Source organism: Capricornis sumatraensis, chromosome 2 (assembly GCF_032405125.1).
Source record: "Capricornis sumatraensis isolate serow.1 chromosome 2, serow.2, whole genome shotgun sequence".
NCBI classification, from domain to species: Eukaryota; Metazoa; Chordata; class Mammalia; order Artiodactyla; family Bovidae; genus Capricornis; species Capricornis sumatraensis.
The window spans coordinates 133,853,822-133,879,269 of NC_091070.1; the positions used below are offsets into that span (position 1 = coordinate 133,853,822).

The window sequence follows — 25,448 nt, forward strand, 5'->3', positions numbered from 1 at the left end:
GCAAGATTAAAGGAGATGATGTATGTGAACTATTCAAGCTATGGTGGCGGTGACTGTCGTTACTGTAAATATTCTTGATGCAACACAGAGTCCAAAGGGAATAAATAAAACTGCCCTTTGTATGAAAGGTATGGACACCACACTAGCCTTCTGTTCTTTGAAACGTCCTTTGACACCAATCATAATAAGCCATTGCATGGAGTTGGGAATACTTGCTACCAGTTCAAATGTTTCTGTTTATGTCAAATGGTATGATCTCATTCCTATTCAAAGAACATCAAGAAAACTGGAAAAGTGGCCTCACTCCCTCTCAGTTGGGCCTCAAACTATAGGAACAAGCTGTATATATGCTCAGACACTCAAGTCGTGTCTGACTCTTTGCGACCCCATGGACCACAGCCCACTAGGCTCCTCTGTCCATGGAATTCTCCGGGAAAGAATACTGGAGTGGGTAGCCATTCCTTTCTCCAAGAGATCTTCCCAGCCCAGGGATCGAAGCTGGGTCTCCTGCATTGCAGGCAGATTCCTTACCATCTGAGACACCAGGGACCCAGCAACAAGCTAGCATCTGTAATAAAGAAAAAAAAAAAATTCAGTCTTTCCTGAGCTGGCTCAGATGATCAGTCAGAGACAGACAGGCTGAAGTAATCTGGCCCTTGGAAGTAATTTCAGCTGATTTGTTATTTTGTTTGCCAACAATGGTGCTTTTGAAACTCAAAAAAAACAACAATAACAATACAAAACAGGGCAATTTGTACTTCTACTGTCAAAAGCCAGGCCTCCAGCTCCCAGCACAGATGGAAACAGCACACACAAAGTCTAAGGAATGGTGTGGGAGGGTTTAATTATGAAGCAGCCAGAAGGGAGGCACGTGTGTCCAGCCCCAAGGTGACAGGAATGGCATTTTAATAAGAATATCTGATTAATGTTTTCAAGTTTTCAAAGCACTCCCACATAAATCACCCCATATGACCTTCAAAATGGCCTTTCCAGATCAGTAGTACTGTACTCTTCAGAGATGAGGATTCTGATGCTCAGAGAAATTAGGAATATATTCTCATGATGGATACAGAACTCATACCCTGGCTTCCCACCCTCTGTCCTGCATGGGAAACCTCAATCATCCTGTAGCCTACATATCTGCCTGGCTCCATCAGGGATACGTCTGCATGGACTGAATCTGTTTTAGCCAAAGGGATGATTCCTATACTTAAAGGCACAGACTTCAGGGGCACAAAATAATATTTAGCCATGTTGTCAAGGTTTTAAATAACTTGTTTTAGGACTAGAAACATTCAGTCTGGGTATCTGGATATTTCACTCTAGCTAGAGTCAACTAACTGGATGTGTGCGTGTGTATGTGTGTCCACTCAGCCAACCCCATGGACTCTCCCCAACCAGGCTCCTCTGTTTGTGGGAGTTTTCTGCAAGAATACTGGAGCGGGTTGCCATTTCCTCCTCCAGGGAATCTTCCCAGCCCAGGGATGGAACCCATGTCTCCTAGGTTTGCTGCATTGGCAGACAGATTCTTTACCACAGGAAGCCCTCAACTAACTGGATATTTTAATATATATACATCTCTGTATTTGTTCTGTTTTCTCCCAAATATTTTGGCCTTTACAACTAGAATGATTCTCAGTCTCATTTTTATTTTGGCAGAAACCTAGGACACTGGAAAATTACGGCTGTTCACAGTTTTTTATTTAAACTATTAAATAGCTAAGTGATCCAGCGCAATTCGCATAACTTTCTAGACACTTACAATTCAATAGAACCTTTGGAAATGTTCTAGTCTGACTGTCCGACATGGTAGCCATTAGTCATCAGGTTATTGATAAACTGAATTGTGCCTAATGCGACTCAGAAACTGAGTTAGTAATCTTAGTTAGTTTAAGTTTAAATAGCTGTGTATGGCTAGTGGCTGTCGTATTAGCAATTCTGAGCCTGTATCCTCCCCTATAAAATGAAGTGTTTATGTTAGAATCAGCCTCTCTAAGATTTCAGCCACAATTTCTAGCATAATGGCATATGGGGCACTCGGTAAATACTCATTGAATAGATATTTGCAGAATAAGAAATAGTCAAATGAATAAAGAAATGAACAAATAAATTACTGAATATTTAGGGAGTATCACAAGTTGAATTAATTTAGGACGTCTTCCTGGAAAACCTAGAGTTTTGAGGAATGAAGAAACACTGGCGTCGGCTGCAGCTGGGTGGGAACGCTTGGCAGCCGTTCACGTGGGAACAGAACCAGGTACAATCCAGGTCGCATCTGTCTTTCCACTTCCTTCAGACCCGGAAAAGCAGCTTCCTCCTCAGAGGTATTTTCATCACCGAGTGTCCCAGTGAGAAGGAGTCTCAGTGCTAGAACTATAAGCTGGGATGAATGTCAGGAAAGAGGGGACAATTGTCAGGAAGCCACAGGGATAGCTGCCAAGGCTTCCATTTCTCCCCCTAGAAAAGAGTTCCTTCAGACACAGCTTAAAATAGACTAGACCCAAAGGTGGTGGTTAAAATAAGCAGGCGAGTCAGGAGCTTCCATCTTGGCACTGAGGCTCTTCTCTCCATTTCTGTGCTGAGGAGTCTCTCCTTCCAGGTGAGACCTGATCAGACACACTTCCTCCTCTCAACATTATTATAGAGGGTGCCTGGGAGGTTTCAGGGGGAGTGTCTGACCCAGCCCCGCCCCCCACCCAACTCCACAGAGCTCCCACTCAGAGCCAAAACTTGACAGCTTGGCCAGGTTTATCCTTTCTCTCTCTCTCTTCTTTTTAGTTAACTATATGTTTCTCTAATCTGTGAACTTTTTGCTTTCATTTTTTAACTTTCAAGGGGAGACTTTTTAATTATGGTAAAATAATCATAAGCTTTACTACTTTAATAATTTTAAATCATATAATTCAGTGGTATTAAGTACAACATTCATATTTTGCAGTGATCACCATTACCCATCTTCAAAACTTTTCATCATTGCTAACTGAAACTGTAGAGCTCTGAGTAGCAACTTTCTATTCCACTCTCCCCTCAACTCCGGTAACAATTATTCTGTTTTCCATCTCTGTGAATTTAACAACTCTAGGCACCTCATGTAAGTGTAATCATACATTCTTTGTCTTTTTGTGACTGGCTTATTTCACTTAGAATGTCATCAAGATTCATCTATGTAGTAACATGTATCAGAACTTTCTTCCTTTTTATGGCTGAATAATATTCCATTATGGGCTTCCAAGGTGGTGCTAGTGGTAGGAACCCACCTGCCAATGAAGGACACTCAAGAGATGTGGGTTCAATCCCTGGGTGAGGAAGATCTCCTGGAGGAGGATGTGGCAACCAATTCCAGTATTCTTGCCTGGAGAATCCCATGGACAGAGGAGCCTGGCAGGCTTCAGTCCATAGGGCAGCAAAGAGTCAGATACAACTGAAGCAACTTGGCACAGCACAATACATGATATTCCATTGTATGTATATATCACCTTTTGTTTATCCACAGTTGGATTGTTTCTACTTTGAGTTATCAGGAATAAGGCTGCTATGAACGTGGTTAAGTATCTGCTTGAGACTCCACTCTCAATTCTTTGGAGTATATGCCTAGAAGTGATTGCTTGATCACATGGTAATTCTATGTTTAACCTTTTGAGGAAATGTTTTTTATTTTTTAAGCCATTACTAAATTCTTTTCCGTTTACCTGTTAGTTCTTGAATTTTATTCCTCATCCCTAAATCCTATATATTTTCAAATTTTCATATCCTGTGTTTTAGCTTTTCATTTGAAATCTTAATCTCATTTCTTTTTTCTTTCTGAAAATCGTGGCTTTTAGTATTTTATCTTTTTAATTTTGGACTTTTTAAAATCTAGTTTAGTGTGTTTCTTTCATCTGTAAGCTTTTGCTTTGGTTTATTTTTAAACCATCTTCAAATAATCCTTTTTATTTCTATAGTTTAATTTGTTTTACCTAGATATTTATATAGTTGACTTCGTATATCTATAATGTACATCCCACAAATTTATCATGTTTCTGATAATTTTAAATGTCTCTCTTATAGGATGCTATAAAGTGGCAGGGGTGGGTGTGGAATAAAGGCAATTGAATTCTGTCGTGGATGAGGTTCCCTGGGAAATAGACTGAGGCAGAAATTTGCATTCAGGAGACTTGTCGGGTAGGGAATGTGGAAGCAATGCTTGTAAGGAAGTGAGGGAAGCAGGACAGGGTAGGGGGAGAAGTGGAACTGGGGTGCAGTTGTAACCGGAGACCTTAGTCCCATGGGGAGCTATGAAACTGAGATATATCCTCAGAGATACCACAATTTGAGGCTGAGGACTGAGCCCTTTATTCTCTAGAACTCTGAATGTACCAGCAGGCGTAACCTTGGGTGTGACGTTCCTTCCCTTGGGGGCAATGCTGGGGGCAGGGGTGGGGCACTATCAGTAGGTGATACTCCTGAGGGAGCAGTGGGGATCTGAGTGGTGTACCACAGCTTCCACTGCAGGAGGAAGAGCAATCGTATTGCATTCTAGGGAGGTAAAACCCCACAATCCAGCCCAACAGTATTCAGGTGATTTGAAGGAGTACATTAAAATTACCTGGAGAAAAAACTTGATAAGACTCTTCCCTACCAAGTGTGTGTAGCTTGAGAAAGAGAATCTGATTATTTTCACACACCTCTATCTCACCTCGAAGTGGAGAACTGCTGGCCAAGGCCAAAATGAAAACACCTCACTTTTATCAATGGCTTCTATAAAAGTTATCTTCAGTTTATTTATAAGACTCCACAAAATATGTGCTTTCTCTCCATGGCAAGTACTAGATAGGGGTGGATTCAGATTTTGTGGAATCCAAAGATTATATTCCCAGGTGGAGCAGTGGTAAATAATCCACCTTCCAGTGCAGAGATGCAAGAGACATGGGTTTAATCTCTAGGTCTGGAAGATCCTCTGGGGTAGGAAATGGCCACCCACTTCAGTATTCTTGCCTGGAAAATTCCATGGACAGAAGAGGCTGGCGGACTACAGTCCCTGGTGTCACAAAGATTCGGATAGGACTGAGTGCACGAGCATGCACACACACGCACACACACACACACACACACAGATTATTTAATTTGGGAGCCCTCTTTAACAAAAATAATACAAAATTATGAATATTAAATTGGCAGGCATTACCCAGGGCCTTGGAGGGAGCCCTTGAAGGGTGCAATTGAAGGGTCCAGAGCTAAGCTTTGCTAGCTTTGCTGTAAATCCTCCTCTGGTCCAAGTCCATTACCATACAGCCTGGCTGAGGGGCCTCCTTCACAGTCTCAGGGAGGGTCACTTCCCCTGGAGGGCTACATTCGCTAGCTCTTGAGCTCCTTCTCACTTTAGAGAGCCCTGAGGAATTCTTCACTGGATGAGACCCAACCAAGTCTCCCCTCAAAGCAAGTAATCTCATCTGGACACCCTGAAGACACTGCATTTCCAGGAACTGGATGGACTACTCTAGACCAGAGGGATGAGTCCAGGGAGATGTGGGCCATCTACTGGGAGCAAGCATACACCAGCCTTAGTTCTGAGCACTTTGTATGAATGATCCATTCAGTCTCCACAGGCACACTGTTGTTGTTCAGTCGCTCAGTCATGTCCGACTCTTTGTGACCCCATGGACTGCAGCACCCCAGGCTTCCCTGTTCATCACCGTCTCCCAGAGTTTGCTCAAACTCGTGTCCATTGAGTTGTTGATGCCATTCAACCATCTCATTCTCCACTGTCCCCTTCTCCTCTGCCTTCCATCTTTCCCAGCATCAGGGTCTTTTCAAATGAGTCAGCTCTTTGCATCAGGTGGTCAAAGTATTTGAGTTTCAGCTTCAACATTAGTCCTTCCAATGAACACCCAGGACTGATCTCCTTTAGGATGGACTGGTTGGATCTCCTTGCAGTCCAAGGGACTCTCAAGAGTCTTCTTCAACACCACAGTTCAAAAGCATCAATTCTTCAGTGCTCAGCTTTCAGTTATACTCCAAGTCTCACATCCATACATGACTACTGGAAAAACCATAGCCTTGACTAGATGGACATTTGTTGGCAAAGTAAAGTCTCTGCTTTTTAATATGCTGTTTAGGTTGGTCATAACTTTCCTTCCAAGGAGTAAGCGTCTTTTAATTTCATTGCTGCAATCACCATCTGCAGTGATTTTGAAGCCCAAATAAATAAAGTCTGACACTGTTTCCCCATCTATTTGCCATGAAGTGATGGGACCGATGCCATGATCTTAGATTTCTGAATGTTGGCCTTTAAGCCAGCTTTTTCACTCTCCTCTTTTACTTTCTTCAAGAGGCTCTTTAGTTCTTCACTTTCTGCCATAAGGGTGGTATCATCTGCATATCCGAGGTTATTGATATTTCTCCCAGAAATCTTGATCCCAGCTTGTGCTTCCTCCAGCCCAGCGTTTCTCATGATGTACTCTGCATAGAAGTTAAATAAGCAGGGTGACAATATACACCCTTGACATACTCATTTTCCTATTTGGAACGAGTCTGTTGTTCCATGTCCAGTTCTAATTGTTGCTTCCTGACCTGCATACAGGTTTCTCAAGACGCAGATAAGATGGTCTGGGATTCCCATCTCTTTCAGAATTTTCCACAGTTTATTGTGATCCCACACTGTCAAAGGCTTTGGCATAGTCAGTAAAGCAGACATTCTTTTTCCAAGTTGGGGGACGGGCATTTATTTCTGTGACTGTCACATACATTAAAAAAAAAAAAAAAAACAGAATTTTGATAACAGTTATGGTGAATGGGCCACCCTTATCTCATTCAACCTTTGCTCCACAGCATGGGTGAACAGAATTACTTTCTTCTGGCTTCGATTCATTTCCCTGAAAAGATAAAGATTCTCCACCTTAACACACATGACCTTGTCTTCTCAGACAAACCGTTTCCTTTTGAGGATAATCTATATTTATTCTGTTGGCTCGAATAATATTTCTGGAGATCAGGATTGGCAGTGATGCCAATGAGCCCTTGTTTCACATGATTATGGCATGAGTGGATTCCCGTGGATGATTCTTTCATGGATAGATTAAATGTTTTAAAAATCCTTGACAAACTTACTTTCTTCAAAAAACAGTAGTCCTGACTGGTAGTACATAGACTGGATCTCAGGGAACTTACATTTCTATCTATATTGTATATTGTGACTTTTCCTTTTTTTTGCTGTTGTTGCTCAGTTGTGTTGAACTCTTTGGGACCCCAGGAACTGTAGCCCAACAGGCTCCTCTGTCCATGGGATTCTCCAAGAAAAAATACTAGAAAGGGTAGCCGTTTCTTTCTCCAGGGAATCTTCCCAACGAGGGATGGAATCCAGGTCTCCCGCATTGCAGGCAGATTCTTTATCGTTTGAGCCACCAGGGAAGCTCGGATAAAAAGGCTACATTTTCTCCTCACTTATCTTTGAATAGCTTGCCTGGAGCCTATCTGTAATTTCCATTGCGCTGGGGTGGTCAGGGGACAGACAATAAATGCACCAGGTTTTTCTCGCTCTGTTTGAGCTGTTACTATCAAAGTATCTTTTAAACCTTGGGGGCCTCAAAGGAGAGGTTTCTCCTCTCATCACCTCTGAATGGATTGCCATTACCTTAAAATGATTCTATTCTCACTCTGTTCCAGCAAAGGTAAGACTTAACCCTCCTGGTGCCTTTCTTGACTGGGAAGAAACATGTAAAGCAGAAATCAGAAGAGACTGTCCAGGAATTTTCCAAATGAATTTTTCATAGACTTCTCATTCCATAAGAAAACCTTAAGCCATAGGAAAGCACCTAAGAGTGTCTGTTACAGTCTCTATGGACAGAAATTGCTTATTAGAAAAGCTACATGACCTTGATATTGATTTCAAATATTGATGCTTGTGAAAAACATGCAGAACACACCTTTCACTGCTCTAAGAGTTGGAGGAATTGGAATGTGATTCTGGTGTCTAATGGACATCATCCAAATAGAATGAGGTAAAGAGGAATGTGTCCTGGAATTTTTAAACATTGTATGCAAATGACAATAACACTAGTGTGATATGCACACATTCCCATTACATTAAAAAGAATACAAAGATAACATTATTTTGTATTAAAATGACAAAAAGATGCTCAATATCACTAATTATTAGGTAAATGCAAATCAAAACCACAGTGAGACACTACATCACACTCATTATGAAAACTGCTATCAAAAGCCCCAGGAAATAACAAGTGTCGGTAAGAAGAGAAATTGTTAAAGAAATTGAAACCCTGGTGCTCTGTTTTTGTGAATGTAAAATGGTAGAGGTACCAATGACATAAGAAAGTAGTCTGGTGGTTCCTCAGAAAAATAAAAATAGAATTACTTTATGATCTAGAAATTCCACTTCTGAGTAAATACCGAAAAGACTTAAAAGCAAGATCTCAAAGAGATGCTTGTACAACCATATAAATAGCAGCATTATTCACAATAGCTAAATCATGACGGTAAGCCAAGTGTCCCAACAGATGATAGATAATATGTGGTATATGCATGCAATGGGGTATTATTCAAGCTTAAAAGGGAAGCAAATTCTGACAGATGTTACGACATGGATGAATATTGAAGATATAATGCCAAGTGAAATAAACCAGTCACAAAAAGACAAATATTCTATGATTCCACTTATATGAGAGATCTAAAATGGTCAAAATCATTGAGACAAAAAGTAGAATGGTGGTTTCCAGGGTCTGAGAAGAGGGAAAGTGAAAAGTTATTGTTTATTGGGTTCAGAGCTTTAGTTTTCCAAGATAAAAAGATCTCCAGAGAGATGGATGATGGTGATGTTTGCACAACAGTGTGAATGTACTTAATACTACTGAACAGTACCCTTAAAAATGCTTACAGTATATCTTAAAAGGATACATCAAGAAGGGTTCACTGTTCAACGTTAAATGTTCTATGATTGCCCTACAGAGAACTGTTGATGTTTCACTTGCTTTCTTTTTTTTCTCTGCTAAATTTATTACAGCTAGGTTCAATGGCATTGTGACCATCCAGTTAGTAGTTGAATCAGATCCCAAGTTTCTGTGAATAACAAAAACCTGGAAAACAAAGGTGTAAAATGAGAAGTCCAAAGGCAAATAATTCAGGGCTCACGTGGCCATTGCATGGTCAGTAGAGACCCAGGATTTTTCAGGATCTCTGCTCCATTGTCTCCCTGATGTGTGGTCCTCAACTTCATGGTGCAAGATGGATGCTGAAGCTCTAGCTATCACACCTATACTCCAAAGAGCACAATGGAGGAAGGAGGAAGAATAGCTAGCTACATTCAATATAAGAAAACTTCAGAAACCCCACATAACATTTTTACGATATATCATTTTTTAAGTTTTAGTTGCATTATCAGTCTCTTAGATTGTCAGTTACATGTCCATACAAAAGTCAGTGTTCTGTTATTTCTAGATAGAGGGAACATGGATATTTAGGAGACAGCTAGCAATCTCTGTCACGCCTGGCAAGTGCCTAGACAGATAGAGAGGAATTTAATTTCAAATTCCATCTATTTTCTAACACTCTACTGCTGTTCACTTCAGGATAAAGAAATGGCATTAGCCAAAGCACAAAGCTTTTTGAATTTGGCATGTCTCTAATATCAGGCAAGTTGTTTAATTTATTTGTGCCTTGGTTTCCTCACTTGCACAAAAGTTAATGTAAGTAAAGTGCTGAAGACAGTGCCTGGCACAGAGTATGCTCTGTAAAACTGTTGTTATTCTTGTTATCATTGTTGTTATTAAATGCCATGCAGCCAAAAAGAAGTGAAGCAGGAGGCATTCTCTTGGTGCTGAGAGATAATAGAGGAGAGGCAACTAGGGCCTTCCTCCTTGTTATAGCCGCTGGTCAGTGTAAGGAGGACTCCTTCCAGAAGCCACAAGAGGAGATGGATTTTGGTGAATGTGAAACAGCACCCCACTCCAGATTTTTCTTCCTTAGAATATTCCTTGCTCTTTCTTCAGCTCAGGCTTTAGGCTAGATGCCTCAAAGCTCAAGATCCATTTTGTCTTTTCTGAAAGGCAGACCTGGACTTGGTTGAGAAAGCATCAATTTAATGGCCCTCTTCTGGGTCTTCTCCAAGACGAAGGGAAAGTCATCTTGCAGCTAAAATCCTGCAGAAGGAAGGAGCTTATTTTCCCTGTCCAGTAAAGGGCTGACAGTGCCTATGGCTACTCTTTTAGCTCAGTTCAGTTCAGTCGCTTAGTCATGTCTGACTCTTTGTGACCACATGAATCACAGCATGCCGGGCTTCCCTGTCCATCACCAACTCCTGGAATCCACCCACACCCATGTCCATTGACTCAGTGATGCCATCCAACCATCTCATCCTCTGTCGTCCCCTTCTCCTCCTGCCCTCAATCTTTCCCAGCATCAGGGTCTTTTCAAAGGAGTCAACTCTTCACATCAGGTGGCCAAATATTGGAGTTTCAGCCTCAGCATCAGTCCTTCCAATGAACACCCAGGATTGATCTCCTTTAGGATGGACTGGTTGGATCTCTTGCAGTCCAAGGGGCTCTCAAGAGTCTTCTCCAACACCACAGTTCAAAAGCATCAATTCTTCGGTGCTCAGCTTTCTTCACAGTCCAACTCTCACATCCATAATAACCACTGGAAAAACCATAGCCTTGACTAGACAGACCTTTGTTGGCAAAGTAATGTCTCTGCTTTTTAATATGCAATCTAGGTTGGTCATAACGTTCCTTCCAAGGAGTAAGCGTCTTTTAATCTCATTGCTGCAATCACCATCTGCAGTGATTTTGGAAACCAGAAAAATAAAGTCAGTCATTGTTTTCATTGTTTGCCCATCTATTTGCCATGAAGTGATGGGACCGGATGCCATGATTTTCATTTTCTGAATGTTGAGCTTTAAGCCAACTTTTTCACTCTCCTCTTTCACTTTCATCAAGAGGCTCTTTAGTTCTTCCTTATTTTCTGCCATAAGGGTGGTGTCATCTGCATATCCAAGGTTATTGATATTTCTCCTGGCAATCTTGATTCCAGCTTGTGCTTCCTCCAGCCCAGCGTTTCTCATGATGTACTCTGCATAGAAGTTAAATAAGCAGGGTGACAATATACAGCCTTGAAGTACTCCTTTTCTTATTTGGAACCAGTCTGTTGTTCCATGTCCAGTTCTAACTGTTGCTTCCTGACCTGCATACAGGTTTCTCAAGAGGCAGGTCAGGTGGTCTGGTATTTCCATCTTTTTCAGAATTTTCCACAGTTTATTGTGATCCACACACTCAAAGGCGTTGGCATAGTCAATAAAGCAGAAATGGATGTTTTCCTGGAACTCTCTTGCTTTTTGACGATCCAGTGAATGTTGGCAATTTGATCTCTGGTTCCTCTGCCTTTTCTAAAACCAGCTTGAACATCTGGAAATTCACGATTCACGTATTGCTGAAGCCTGGCTTGGAGAATGTTAAGCATTACTTTACTAGCGTGTGAGATGAGTACAATTTTGTGGTAGTTTGACCATTCTTTGGCATTGCCTTTCTTTGGGACTGGAATGAACACTGACCTTTTCCAGTCCTGTGGCCACTGCTGAGTTTTCCAAATTTGCTGACATATTGAGAGCAGCACTTTTACAGCATCATCTTTTAGGATTTGAAATAGCTCAACTGGAATTCCATCACCTCCACTGGCTTTGTTCATAGTGATGCTTCCTAAGGCCCACTTGACTTCACATTCCAGGATGTCTGGCTCTAGGTGAGTGATCACACCATCATGACTATTTGGGTCATGAAGATCTTTTTTGTACAGTTCTTCCATGTATTCTTGCCACCTCTTCTTAATATCTTCTGCTTCTGTTAGGTCCATACCAGTTCTGTCCTTTATTGAGCCCATCTTTGCATGAAATATTCCCTTGGTATCTCTAATTTTCTTGAAGAGATCTCCAGTCTTTCCCATTTTATTGTTTTCCTCTGTTTCTTTGCACTGATTGCTGAGGAAGGCTTTCTTATCTCTCCTTGCTATTCTTTGGAACTCTGTATTCAAATGGATATATCTTTCCTTTTCTCCTTTGCCTTTCACTTCTCTTCTTTTCACAGCTATTTGTAAGGTCTCCTCAGACAGCTCTTTTGCTTTTTTGCATTTCTTTTTCTTGGGGATGGTCTTGATTCCTGTCTCCTGTACAATGTCACGAACCTCCATCCATAGTTCATCAGGCACCCTGTCTATCAGATCTAGTCCCTTAAATCCATTCTCAATTCCACTGTATAGTCATAAGGCATTTTATTTAGGTCATACCTGCATTATCTAATGGTTTTCTCCACTTTCTTCAATTTCAGTCTGAATTTGGCAATAAGGAGTTCATGATCTGAGCCAGTCAGCTCCCACTCTGTTTTTGCTGACTGTATAGAGCTTCTCCATCTTTGGCTGCGTAGAATATAATCAATCTGATTTTGGTGTTGACCATCTGGTGATGTCCATATGTAGAGTCTTTTCTTGTGTTGTTGGAAGAGGGTATTTGCTATGACCAGTGCGTTCTCTTGGCAGAACTCTACTAGTCTTTGCCCTGCTTCATTCTGTACTCCAAGGCCAAATTTTCCTGTTACTCCAGGTGTTTCTTGACTTCCTACTTTTGCATTCCAGTCCCCTGTAATGAAAAGGACATCTTTTTTGGTTGTTAGTTCTAGAAGGTCTTGTAAGTCTTCATAGAACTGTTCAACTTCAGCTTCTGCAGCATTATTGGTCAGGTCATAGACTTGGATTACCATGATATTTAATGGTTTGCCTTGGAAACGAACAGAGATCATTCTGTCATTTTTGAGATTTCATCCAAGTACTGAATTTCAGACTCTTTTGTTGACCATGATGGCTACTCCATTTCTTCTAAGGGATTCCTGCCCACAGTAGTAGATACAATGGTCATGTGAGTTAAATTCACCCATTCCAGTCCATCTTAGTTCGCTGATTCCTAGAATGTTGATGTTCACTCTTGCCATCTCCTGTTTAATCACTTTCAATTTGCCTTGAATCATGGACCTAACACTCCTGATTCCTATGCAATATTGCTCTTTGCAGCATTGAACCTTGCTTCTATCACCAGTCCCATCCATAACTGGGAGTTGTTTTTTCTTCGGATTTACCTCACGTCCAAGATAAGAGAAACTCAAGTAAGACAGTAGGCACTGAGACAGGGCATTAGAGGGCAGACAGACTGAAACCACAATCCCAGACAACTAGCCAATCTGATCACATGGACCACAGCCTTGCCTAATTCAATGAAACTAAGCCATGCCGTGTGGGGCCACCCAAGACAGGCGGGTCATGGTGGAGAGGTCTGACAGAGTGTGGTCCACTGGAGAAGGGAATGGTGAACCACTTCAGTATTCTTGCCTTGAGAACCCGTGAACAGTATGAAAGGTCAAAAAGATAGGACACTGAAAGAGGAACTCCCTAGGTTGGTAGGTGCTCAATATGGTACCAGAGATCCGTGGAGAAATACCTCCAGAAAGAATGAAGTGACAGAGCCAAAGAAAAAACCACACCCAGTTGTTGATGGGACTGGTGATAGAACCAAGGTCCAATGCTGTAAAGAGAAATATTGCATAGGCTACTCTTTAGGGCCAGAGAATTTCCATGGGAGTCTCCCAAAGCCTCAGAAATTTCAGCAGCAGTTCTCTGCTTCAGAGAACTAGAGCCTCACTCCAGTCTAATTTAAAAGAAAACCATCTTCCCAAGTGCCTGGAAATAATTAATATAACTTCAAAAATAAAATCATTTTTAATGGCACAGCACTTTCTCCAGATAATACTTAGATTAGTTTGAGGATAATGTTGCCAAGATGTAAAACTGGATGCTGAAAATGATTGCTTGCTCCAGAAAGGTTGCCACTCTATATTTCATGAGAGCACCAGCAGAGTGGTGTTATGAGGTTGGTATCATCATCACTATTTTTAAGATAAAACAGCCCCTGGGAGGGTCATGGAGCTGAGTGAGGTTCAGTCCTGGGACTTCTTTTTTTATATAAATTTATTTATTTTAATTGGAGGTTAATTACTTTACAATATTGTATTGGTTTTTCCATACATCAACATGAATCCGCCACAGGTATACACATGTTCCCCATCCTGAACCCCCCCTCCCACCTCCCTCCCCATACCATCCCTCTGGGTCATCCCAGTGCACCAGCCCCAAGCATCCTGTATCATGTATCAAACCTGGACTGGCAATTCATTTCATATATGATATTATACATGTTTCAATGTCATTCTCCCAAATCAACCCACCCTCTCACTTTCCCACAGGGTCCAAAAGACTGTTCTATACATCTGTGTCTTTTCTGCTGTCTCACATACAGGTTTATCATTACAATCTTTTTAAATTCAATATATACGCATTAGTATACTGTATTGGTGTTTTTCTTTCTGGCTTACTTCACTCTGTATAATCGGCTCCAGTTTCATCCACCTCATTAGAACTGATTCAAATGTATTCTTTTTAATGGCTGAGTAATATTCCATTGTGTATATGTACCACAGCTTTCTTATCCATTCATCTCCTGATGGACATCTAGGTTGCTTCCATGTCCTGGCTATTATAAACAGTGCTGCGATGAACATTAGGGTACAAGTGTCTCTTTCAATTCTGGTTTCCTCAGTGTGTATGCCCAGTAGTGGGCTTGCTGGGTCATAAGGCAGTTCTATTCCAGTTTTTTAAGGAATCTCCACACTGTTCTCCATAGTGGCTATACTAGTTTGCATTCCCACCAACAGTGTAAGAGGGTTCCCTTTTCTCCACACCCTCTCCAGCATTTATTGTTTGTAGCCTTTTGGATAGAAGCCATTCTGACTGGCTTGAAATGATACCTCATTGTGGTTTTGATTTGCATTTCTCTGATAATGAGTGATGTTGAGCATCTTTTCATGTGTTTGTCAGCCATCTGTATGTCTTTAGAGAAATGTCTGCTTAGTTCTTTGGCCCATTTTTTGATTGGGTTGTTTATTTTTCTGGAATTAAGCCGCAGGAGTTGCTTGTATATTTTTGAGATTAGTTGTTTGTCAGTTGCTTCATTTGCTATTATTTTCTCCCTTTCTGAAGCCTGTCTTTTCACCTTGCTTAGAGTTTATTTGTTGTGCAGAAGCTTTTAATTTTAATTAGGTCCCATTTGTTTATTTTTGCTTTTATTTCCAATATTCTAGGAGATGGGTCATAAAGTATCCTGCTGTGATTTATGTTAGTGAATGTTTTGCCTATGTTCTCCTGTAGGTGTTTTATAGTTTCTGGTCTTACGTTTAGATCTTTAATCCATTTTGAGTTTATTTTTGTGTTTGGTGTTAGAAAGTGTTCTAGTTTCATTCTTGGACTTCTTATACCAAAACTTGTATAATTTCCTACTGACCAGCATGTGGCACTGTTAGCCACTATCTATTTCTGGTAACTCTCTCCTTCTGACTTCTGTGATTCCAGCTTCCTCTGCTTTTTCCTCCCTATGTAACTTATTTTTCTCCCCCTCTGTTTACTGTCTGCTTATTCCTCAGAGACTGACAAATCCCAATAAGCTGTTTCAGAAATATATCTCAAATCTATCTTCTCTCTTTATTTTTTTAGAATTTTAAAAATCCAGACACACAATTTTAAAAGGCAAACAGAGCTCTATTGTTTCTAACTGAATAAAGCAATCCCATTCCGTCATCAACCTGCCCCAGTGCTGGTCCTGCTTCCAAAAGGCAGAACTTCTGCATAGAGCTGTGTAGGTTGTGCAAAACTCAACTTGGGGAGGGGAGGGCATTTAAACACTTTGTGAAGAGAATGGCACCCTCCAGACTTGGGAATCCATTAACCTTCACTACCAGAGATAGCCTAGCCAAATTGTATCCACTTTCAACTCTTTCAGCTATTCCCTCTAGAATTGTCTTTAAGATTCTAAATAATAAGCTTGTACAGCGTTTTCTTGATTCTCCAGTATTGGTGGTTATGTACTGAACTTCTCTGATAATGAGCTTTCCTTGTGGCTGAGCTGGTAAAGAATCTGCCTGCAATGCAGGAGACCTGGGTTCAATCCCTGGGTTGCGAAGATCCCCTGGAGAAAAGAAAGGCTGCCCACTCCAGTATTCTGGCCTGGAGAATTCCATAGACTGTATAGTCCATGGGGTTGTGAAGAGTCAGGCACAACTGAGTGACTTTCACTCTCTGATAATGATGACCTCTCAAACCCCGCCTAATGATGTCTCCTCTTTTATCTTTTTTGTCTGAATTTATACATCACAGTTTCATTTCAATTAGTATGCAGTATTCAGCCTAATTCTGTGCTGTGCCTAGTTGCTCCGTTGTGTCCAACTCTTTGTGACCCTATGGACTGTAGCCCACCAGGCTTCTCTGTCTCTGGGGATTCTCCAAACAAGAATACTGGAGTGGGTTACCATGTCCTTCTCCAAGGGATCTTTCCAACCCAGGAATCGAACCGTGGTCTCCTGCGCTGCAGGCAGATTCCTTACCAGCTGACCTTCCAGGGAAGCCCTGTTCACATAAATGCTGGGACCACATAAATACTGTTTATTCCTGTATCAAGTAGCGTACTATTATTATGATTGCTTCCTTGTTCAATGTTAGGGTTTTTTTAGGATCGATATGTGCCTCTCCCTAACCCCCGTTTTCTTTGTATTCTGTGTACCAATGACTCTGTATTCAGTCTCCTCATTTCCTCCAACAAATTTTCAAATGCAGTTTGCTATCATACCATATTTTCATTTCCTTTTTCTTTTTGACCTGGAGAATTATCTCCTGAGACTTTAATCTTCCTGTTCTATGGATTGGTTACTCTCTAGTCAGCTACATGGCTCTTGTCCTGAGACTTTCCTTCACCACTAGCCTGGAAATTTCCTTCACTTTTCTCCCGTCCTTCTTGGATTTCATGCTTCGCCTTTCTTCCCTGAGTGGAACATATTGCCTAGTAACTTCTTCAGACACGATACATTGGAGGTAGGTTTGCTAATATTTTTTAATATCTAAAATATCTTTGTTCTGTCATCACAAATCTTGATAGTTTGTCTAATTGTATATTCCTAGAGTAGAAATAATTTTTCTCCATAATACTGAATGTAATTTTCCACTGTCTTATCATTCAAGATATCTGCCCACTACTAAACCTTTGTATGTAACTTTTCTTTCTGGAATAGCTTTCCATTAATTCTTTTCTGCTGGTATACTGAAATTTTATGATGTGTCTTGGTGCAGGCTTTTAAAAAATTTATCTTGGGAGGAACACTTTTTAGACTTTTAATACCTTTATACTTTGGTTCTCCAAAATGCCCCCAGTTTATTTCCTTGATAATTTTGTTTCATCCATTTTTTTCTGTTCCATTTTTCTATAATCACTATCAGTTTCATATCAGAGATTGGATCCTCAAACTTCCTTATCCTTTTCTCTTTTATTGTTTATATCTTTGCCCCGTGTTCTACTTTGCATGAGATTTCTTCACCTTACTCTTCCAATTCTTCTTTTGGATTGTTACTTACTCATTGCCTGTGCTGGCTCTTTGCTGCTACATGGGCTTTCCTCTAGTTCCAGCGCGTTGGGGCCACTCTCTAGCTTTAGCGCTCAGCCTTCTCACTGTGGCGGCTTCTCTTGCTGTAGAGCACAGGCTCTAGGGCCATGAGCTCCGTAGTTGTGGTGCACAGGCTTGCTCCATGATATGTGGGATCTTCCTGGACCAGGGATCTAACCTGCGTCTCCTGCATTGATAGGGAAATTCTTCACCGCTGAACCATCAGGGGAGCTCCTTCTTTTGAATTTTTAATTTTAGTTATATTGCTAATTTGCAAAAGCTTTTGTTTATTCCCTTATTGTTCCTTTTTTACAGCATCTGTATTTCTCTGAGAATGTTAATTATTGTTTTCCTTGAGGTAAGCTTTCTTCTGCTCCTTGGTTTGGAGTTCTTTTTTTCTCCCTCTGCTTTTTATGTTGTCGAACTTTCTCAAAACTCTGGACCCTATACTTTCTGTTTATTTTTACGATTGAATTACTAAAAGAGTAATTAGACCTCCTCTGTGATTGGGCAAGTTCAAATTATGGACTGTGTTGTTTTCCTTGGGGAAGTGTGTGTGTGCGTGTGTGTGTGTGTGTGTGTGTGCGCGTGTGTGTGTTCCCTTCCCTCCTCCCCTGCCAGGGCCTTTGAGATTCTCCAGAGAAGGATGCTTCAGTCTTCTGTCATGAGGGTGTAAGGAAAGTTGTCTTCTGTCCAGTAGGGAAAGGGGACTGAGTACCTCACCATTCAAGATGCAGGCTTTCATGTATTCCTCTCTTTTCAGTTGACCACCTCATCTAAGTGTTCTGCCATGCCTGGTATCCAAACTCAGAGGCCTTCTGATTGAATTGATTTAGAGAATAAATTCTCTCTCTCCCATCAAAGTGAGAGAGGGCTAATCACCTGTATATGCAGGGTGGGATGTTTGAGGTCTACTCAATCCTTTTACATAGAGATTTTCAATCAATTCCTCTATTTTGGACTATATACATCTATACCTTCTAGAGCACTTAGTACCTCTAGGCTTTTGTTCTCTTTTGAATTCTTCAGAATGAATATTATTGCTTCTCACTGAAATGCCCTTCTATGACCCTTAACTTTAATCTTTTTACACTTTCTCTGCTCTGCTAAATCAATTCTCAACATTCCATATAGTTTTTGTCTTTCTATATTATGGTTTGGGAGTATCTTTTTTCCTAGTTTCATCAGTGATGAAACACATGCTTTATTCTAGTCCTTCTTATGGCTTTGGGTAATTTTTGAAAGAGAGGTAAACAGAAATGTAAACTTAAAACCAGAAGACGCTCACCGCTTCCTTCCCCTTCCCCTGATTAATTTATGTCTTCTTTGATTCTCACCTCTATCTTTCAAGCATCATCTAGCTGTTCCCCTAGTTCAGTTTCTTTCCCTTCCAGTTCATCCTTCACAGATGCTCTGATCTGATTGCATCCCTCCCCAGCTCAAGAATATTCAATAGCTACCCACAACAAATAGAACTATGACCTTCTCAATTTGGTTTCAACCAAGCTTTCCAATTTTATTTACCTCCATATTTGTAAACTTTATTTTCCAACAAGCATCTATTGAAAAGTTGTCATATGCCAGGGCCATACTAAGTGGTGTATAAAAATACAGTTCATGTATTCAAAACCCAAAGAATCAGAGACAAGTAAAGTAATAAAGCTCTTCTTTCCACCTGGAATCTGCTTCTTACCCATATCTGTCCATCAAAATTCTATCCATTCAAAGTCAGTCTTAAGTAACAAGCTTCTTTTATCTCAATGCTGGAATTAATCTGTTCCACCTCCTCTCACCACACTCCCCTAAGCTGTTTATGTGTACTGCTAGTATTGAATCTGATTGCCTTAAATAAACCTGTAGATATATATGTCTCCCTCACCTGATGGAGAAGTCCTTGGTGGTAAGGTAAAGATCTCTATTATATCAGAAAGCATTTTTCATAAAACAGAAACTCAATAGAAATGTATTAGAAATATCAAATTTTCCTGTTACTGAATTTAAGAAAAAATGTTCAGTTGGTATATATGAGGGACACTGAACTGTTTTGTTTATCTTTTGACATTCAAACTTTTATTAAACTTTTGTAGACCAGACCCTGTGCCATTTACTGTGGTTACAGAGATGAAGAAAACAGTCATATCTTAAAGTGGCTCACAGTCCAGCCAGATGATAGTGCAAACAACTGCACATGTGATAGGTATTGTAAAATAGGAGGGGGCTAGAATGGAAAGAGTTTAAGACTCTGCCTGGGAAGTGGGGAGGGCACCAGAAAGAAGGTGGTATCCAGCTAAGATTTCAAGAACAAAGAGTAGTTCCCTAGACAGCAGAAATAAAAAGGAAATTCTAATGGATATTATTTTCACTTACAGCTGTATTGAGGTAGAAACACCCATAATTCTTGTTTAAACAGATTCACCCTTTTGATATTCAAATAACTTAGTAAGGACTTACTATGGACCAGGTGGGCTTCCCTAGTAGCTCAGATGGTAAAGCATCTGCCTGCAATGCAGGAGACCCAGGTTTGATCCCTGGGTAGGGAAGATCCCCTGGAGAAGGAAATGGCAATCCACTCCAGTATTCTTGCCTGGAGAATTTCATGGACAGAGAAACCTGGCAGGTTACAGTCTATGGAGTCGCGAAGAGTCAGACACGAATGAGCGAGTAACACACACACGTGGACCAGGTGCCATGCTAAGCAGATATTTTTAGTATAAATTATTATCTCTAAAAGATAGATAAAGGGATAGCACATTTTAATTCAACAAGTATTGTATAGAGAAATGCAATAATGTAGTCCAGGTAAAGGGTTCTAATGATAATTTAAAGAAAAAGCTAGGAGAAAGCACATAGATGACATATGTAATGTAGATAACATATCCTTTAGGCAGTTTCTCTCAGATATCAGCTGTCCCAGCAAACATTTGGCAAAGAGCTGCATTGCAGTCAGTCCCTGGTTGAATTCTCTGATGCGGGTCAGAAATGCCAATATTCTGAGATATTTATTTAAGAGGGATTCAGATGTTTTATATGCCAGATGCACAGGAGGTGGGGCTGATGGCCTGTGCTGGATGATTAGGAGCCTGATTTATATTCTCTTTCAGAGACAGTGGCAGTATGCTTCTCGATGCAGTGGAGGAGCAAAGTGTGTGTGTGTGTGTGTGTGTGTGTGTGCACGTCTGTGTCTAATACTGACCTCATGCCAAAGCACCATGCAATGAATGCTCTTTATCTTTAATTTTCACTTTGATCGTTTTGAGTTATGGAAATACCTGGTGACACAGAAAGTATTTATTTTGTTTTATCTATTATTGTTATTATTTATTTCCAAATTTAGCAGGAAAACTGCCAGCCATGTAGACACAGAAAGTGTTTATTTTATCTATTATTGTTATTATTTATTTTCAAATTCAGCAGGAAAACTGCCAGTCCATGTAGACACAGATATCCACCTTGGGACATATCTTTCTGTTTAGTGAAGAATTACTTGAGTAGCCGCTCTTGCTTTTGTAAATGTAAGACAAATGGACAATCCAAGCCCCAGAGAAGGTTCTAATAACAATTGTATTGTGATTGACGGTGCTTTTCCCTCCTAATTTCTCTGAATATGTGGAGCTCATATGTAGAAAGGGACTGTGCACATTTGCATAGGACCAAGAAGTTCCAGGAAGGTAAGGGGTGGAAGAAAGCCTTTCCTTCCGAGGCTCAACATCATTAGAAACTCTTTGAATGAGGTCTCCCCCAACTTAGATATCAGTGCCACAAGAGGTTTCCCCTCTGTACCCACAGGACCTATATCATGGCTAGCACATAGTAGGTGCTCAATAAATCTTCTTGAATGATTTTAATCCCAGTTCTTTATCTCACACTCTTGCTCCCAAGTTTTCCAGACCAAAACTTTACTTTTCATTTAATTTTTCATTCCTGAAGCAATTAACCAAAATTTCAGCACTTCTAAAGTCTGTTTCTATTTTCCCACTCAATTGAAAATTATAAAATCATGTCCTCAAGTAGAAGAGACTGGCTCCTCTTCTTGTTATAATAATCGCAAAGAATGTGCAACCAGATTCTCTAATATTTATGCCACATTGTTCAAATAAATAAGCTAAAAAGAACTGGTAGGTAATAAAAGGGTATTTGAAACCATTCAGAATTGAAACTGTATCCACTATCAGGCAGATGCTACTTCCTTCTGATTTTAGTAGTAAGTTTTCTTCACTGGAAGCTATGATAAAGTTATTGTTTTGAAATGACATATTGTTTATAAAAAGATTTTTTAATTTTTTATTTTATGTTGGAGTATATGCAGAGTACATCATGAGAAATGCTGGACTGGAAGAAACACAAGCTGGAATCAAGATTGCCAGGAGAAATATCAATAACCTCAGATATGCAGATGACACCACCCTTACGGCAGAAAGTGAAGAGGAACTAAAGAGCCTCTTGATGAAAGTGAAAGAGGAGAGCGAAAAAGTTGGCCTAAAGCTCAACATTCAGAAAACGAAGATCATGGCATCCAGTCCCATTACTTCATGGGAAATAGATGGGGAAACATTGCAGATGGTGACTGCAGCCATGAAATTAAAAGATGCTTACTCCTTGAAAGGAAAGTTATGACCAACCTAGATAGTATATTCAAAAGCAGAGACATTACTTTGCCGACTAAGGTCCGTCTAGTCAAGGCTATGGTTTTTCCTGTGGTCATGTATGGATGCGAGAGTTGGACTATGAAGAAGGCTGAGTGCTGAAGAATTGATGCTTTTGAACTGTGGTGTTGGAGGAGACTCTTGAGAGTCCCTTGGACTGCAAGGAGAGCCAACCAGTCCATTCTAAAGGAGATCAGCCCTGGGTGTTCTTTGGAAGGAATGATGCTAAAGCTGAAACTCCAGTACTTTGGCCACCTCATGCGAAGAGTTGACTCATTGGAAAAGACTCTGATGCTGGGAGGGATTCGGGGGCAGGAGGAAAAGGGGATGATAGAGGATGAAATGGTTGGATGGCATCACCGACTCAATGGACGTGAGTTTGAGTGAATTCCGGGAGTTGGTGATGAACAGGGAGGCCTGGTGTGCTGTGATTCACGGGGTCGCAAAGAGTCGGACACAACTGAGCGACTGAACTGAACTGAACTGAACTGATAGTTGATTTACACTGTTGTGTTAGTTTCAGGTATACAGCAAAGTGATTCAGTTATACATATATCTATTCTTTTTCAGAATCTTTTTCCATATGGGTTATTACAGAATATTGAGTAGTGTTCTCTGTGGTATACAGTAGATTCTTGTTGATTATCTATATTATATGTAGTAGTGTATATATTTTAACCCCAAACTCCTAATTTATGCCTCCTCCCACACATTTCCCCCTTGGTAACCATAAGTTGGTCTTCAAAGTCTGTGAGTATATTTCTGTTTTGTAAATAAGTTCATTTCATTTTTTTTTTTGGATTACACATATAAGCAATATCATATTTTTGTCTTTGTATGACTTATTTTACTTAGTATGACAATCTCTAGGTCCACCCGTGCTGCTTCAAATGGCATTATTTTGTTCTTCTTTTATGGTTGAGTAACATTCCATTGCACACATACCACACCTTCTTTATCTCTTCCTTTGTCAATGGACATTTAGGCTGCTTCCATGTCCTGGCTGTTGTAAATAGTGCTACAGTTAACACTGAGGTGGGTGTATCTTTTTGAATTGTGGTTTTATAAAGGATATATCCCAGGAGTGAGATTACTGGATCATATGGTAGCCCTAATTTTAGTTTTTTCAGGAACCTCTATACTGTTCTCCATGGTGGTTGTACCAATTTAAATTTCCACCTGCAGTGTAGAAAGGTTCACCTTTCCCCACATCCTCTCTAGTATTTATTGTTCATAGACTTTTGGGTGATGGCTCTTCTGACTGATGTGAGGAGATGCCTCATTGTGGTTTTGATTTGCACTTCTCTAATAATTAGCGATGTTAAGCATATTTTTGTGTACTTTTTGGTGTGAAAATATTCAAGCTTAAGACTTTGGATGGTTTTAGCTGAATTCCATTTAAAGTGTTTTTAAATGACTTTGTCGTCATCATTTAGGTGTTTTTAGAACTCTTTACAAAACTAAGTCAACAGTCTATTAATCTATGATTTGAGAAAAAATCAATGCCACTTCAGTTCAATTCAATTAACATACATTGAAAACCAACTATGCGCCTGTTCTGAGTTGAAGCGAGGTTCATTCCATCTTAATCTTCTTTATCCACTTAACCCCTCAATTACCCTTCTATTACTATTATGGGAATGGTCAGATTTAAGGCAATAATATTTAGGTTTAGAATAAGCTTAAAGGAGAAATACTGACCTTCAAACTTGTCTCAAATATCTATCTGAAGGATTGAGATAAACAATGAAGGTGGACAATTAAATAGTCAATAATGCTGGCTCTTTGTTAAAGATGTAAATGAAATTTCTCCTCAATTTATTCTACAGACTATCATAAATATTTTTCAATTGCTATAGTAAATGGTCTTGGCTGTAATTTCATTTTTTGGTCAAGCAGCTTTTCTTGGAAAAGAGACCAAGAAGAGCAACCTTCAGACCAGATTCTAGAAATCACTGCTATTCTGACAGTTAACTCTCCCACACTGTTAAGTTTGTCAAAAGATGTCTGAAAAAACATCAAATTCAGGAAGATGTTTTCATTTTCCTTGACATTATTATTTTTTAAATATGTTCCAGGGAACTGTGCTAAGCACTTTCCCTACATTACCTCAACTAATCTCACAACAAATCTGTAAAGACGGCTTTATTGTCTTTCCTCATTTTCAATGAAGAAAATGGAATCACAAGGCCGACAGGATGTAAAGTCTGTATGGGAAGAGTCTGTTGTTTCTTTTGTTCCCTTTTATATCCTCAGAGTCTAGAACAGAGCCTGGAACTATATAGATGCTCATAAATGTTTATTGAATGAATGAAAGGACGGATGACTAAATGGTAAACAATTGGCTCAAGGTTACATAACTAGAAAAGGATAGAGTTGGGACTCCTACTCAGGTCTATATGATTTCAAAGCCTATGTTTCTAACTCTGCTTTATTTTCTGCCCATGGCTTGAAATTGCCATTGGACATTCCAGACAACTAAAAAATCAGAATATCTGATACTTCCAGAGGCACCAATTGGCAAATTGAACCAGTTAATCTCGCCCAGAAACTAGATTGGGAGTGGATGGAGCAGTCCTCATTTTAAGGGGTCCCAGAGAAAGGAACACTGATGGCTAACTTACTCTTAGATTCCATCAAAGTTAGGATCTTTGAAGACACAATGTGAGGATTAAATAATAGCCTATATGAAATGAGCTTAGCTTGGCACTTGAGACATAGTAAGTACTTAACACATTGTTGCCAGAATGAAGAAGGTGACTGTAAATTCTATAGAACATATTAGCTGTGTTAAATTTTTTGAAAGCAAATGACGGTAGAGCTTTAGAGTGACTTTAGATAGTAAAACCAAAGCCCACCATGGCTGCCTGACTTATACAACAAATAATCATTTGAAAGATTGAGTGAGCCTTCTATTTGCCTTCTTATTTTAACATAACAAGGATATTGGAAAATAAACTTTCAAATTTCTATTGTAAGCACTTTACAATCCTCACTTAACCTTCATGACCACCTTTGAGATAGATATCATCATCATAGATAATTACACTTTACATATTTGATTGCAGCTTGTCAAAAACTGTTGATCTATGACTTGAGAAGAAACAGAGACACAGAAAGGCTAAGTTGTTTGTCTCACATAGCTGGTAAGTGCAGGGATAGGATTCAAAACCAGACAGCCTGGGTTCAAGTCTGCGCTCTTATCCAGTACATTATAGCAAAGGGACTGGTCTGGTCAGGCCCAACTCCTAAGTAATATGTCTCAGTAGGTAAAGAATCCGCCTGCAGTGTGGGAGAC

At 40.1% G+C, this 25,448-nt stretch overlaps 1 non-coding gene across 1 annotated transcript; it reads left to right on the forward strand.

Annotated features, from left to right (window-relative positions):
- The first annotated feature begins 19,975 nt into the window (after positions 1–19,975).
- Positions 19,976–20,047, forward strand: TRNAC-GCA (transfer RNA cysteine (anticodon GCA)). Its single transcript has one exon. It is a non-coding gene; the product is annotated as a tRNA-Cys (tRNA).
- Positions 20,048–25,448: the final 5,401 nt, after the last annotated feature.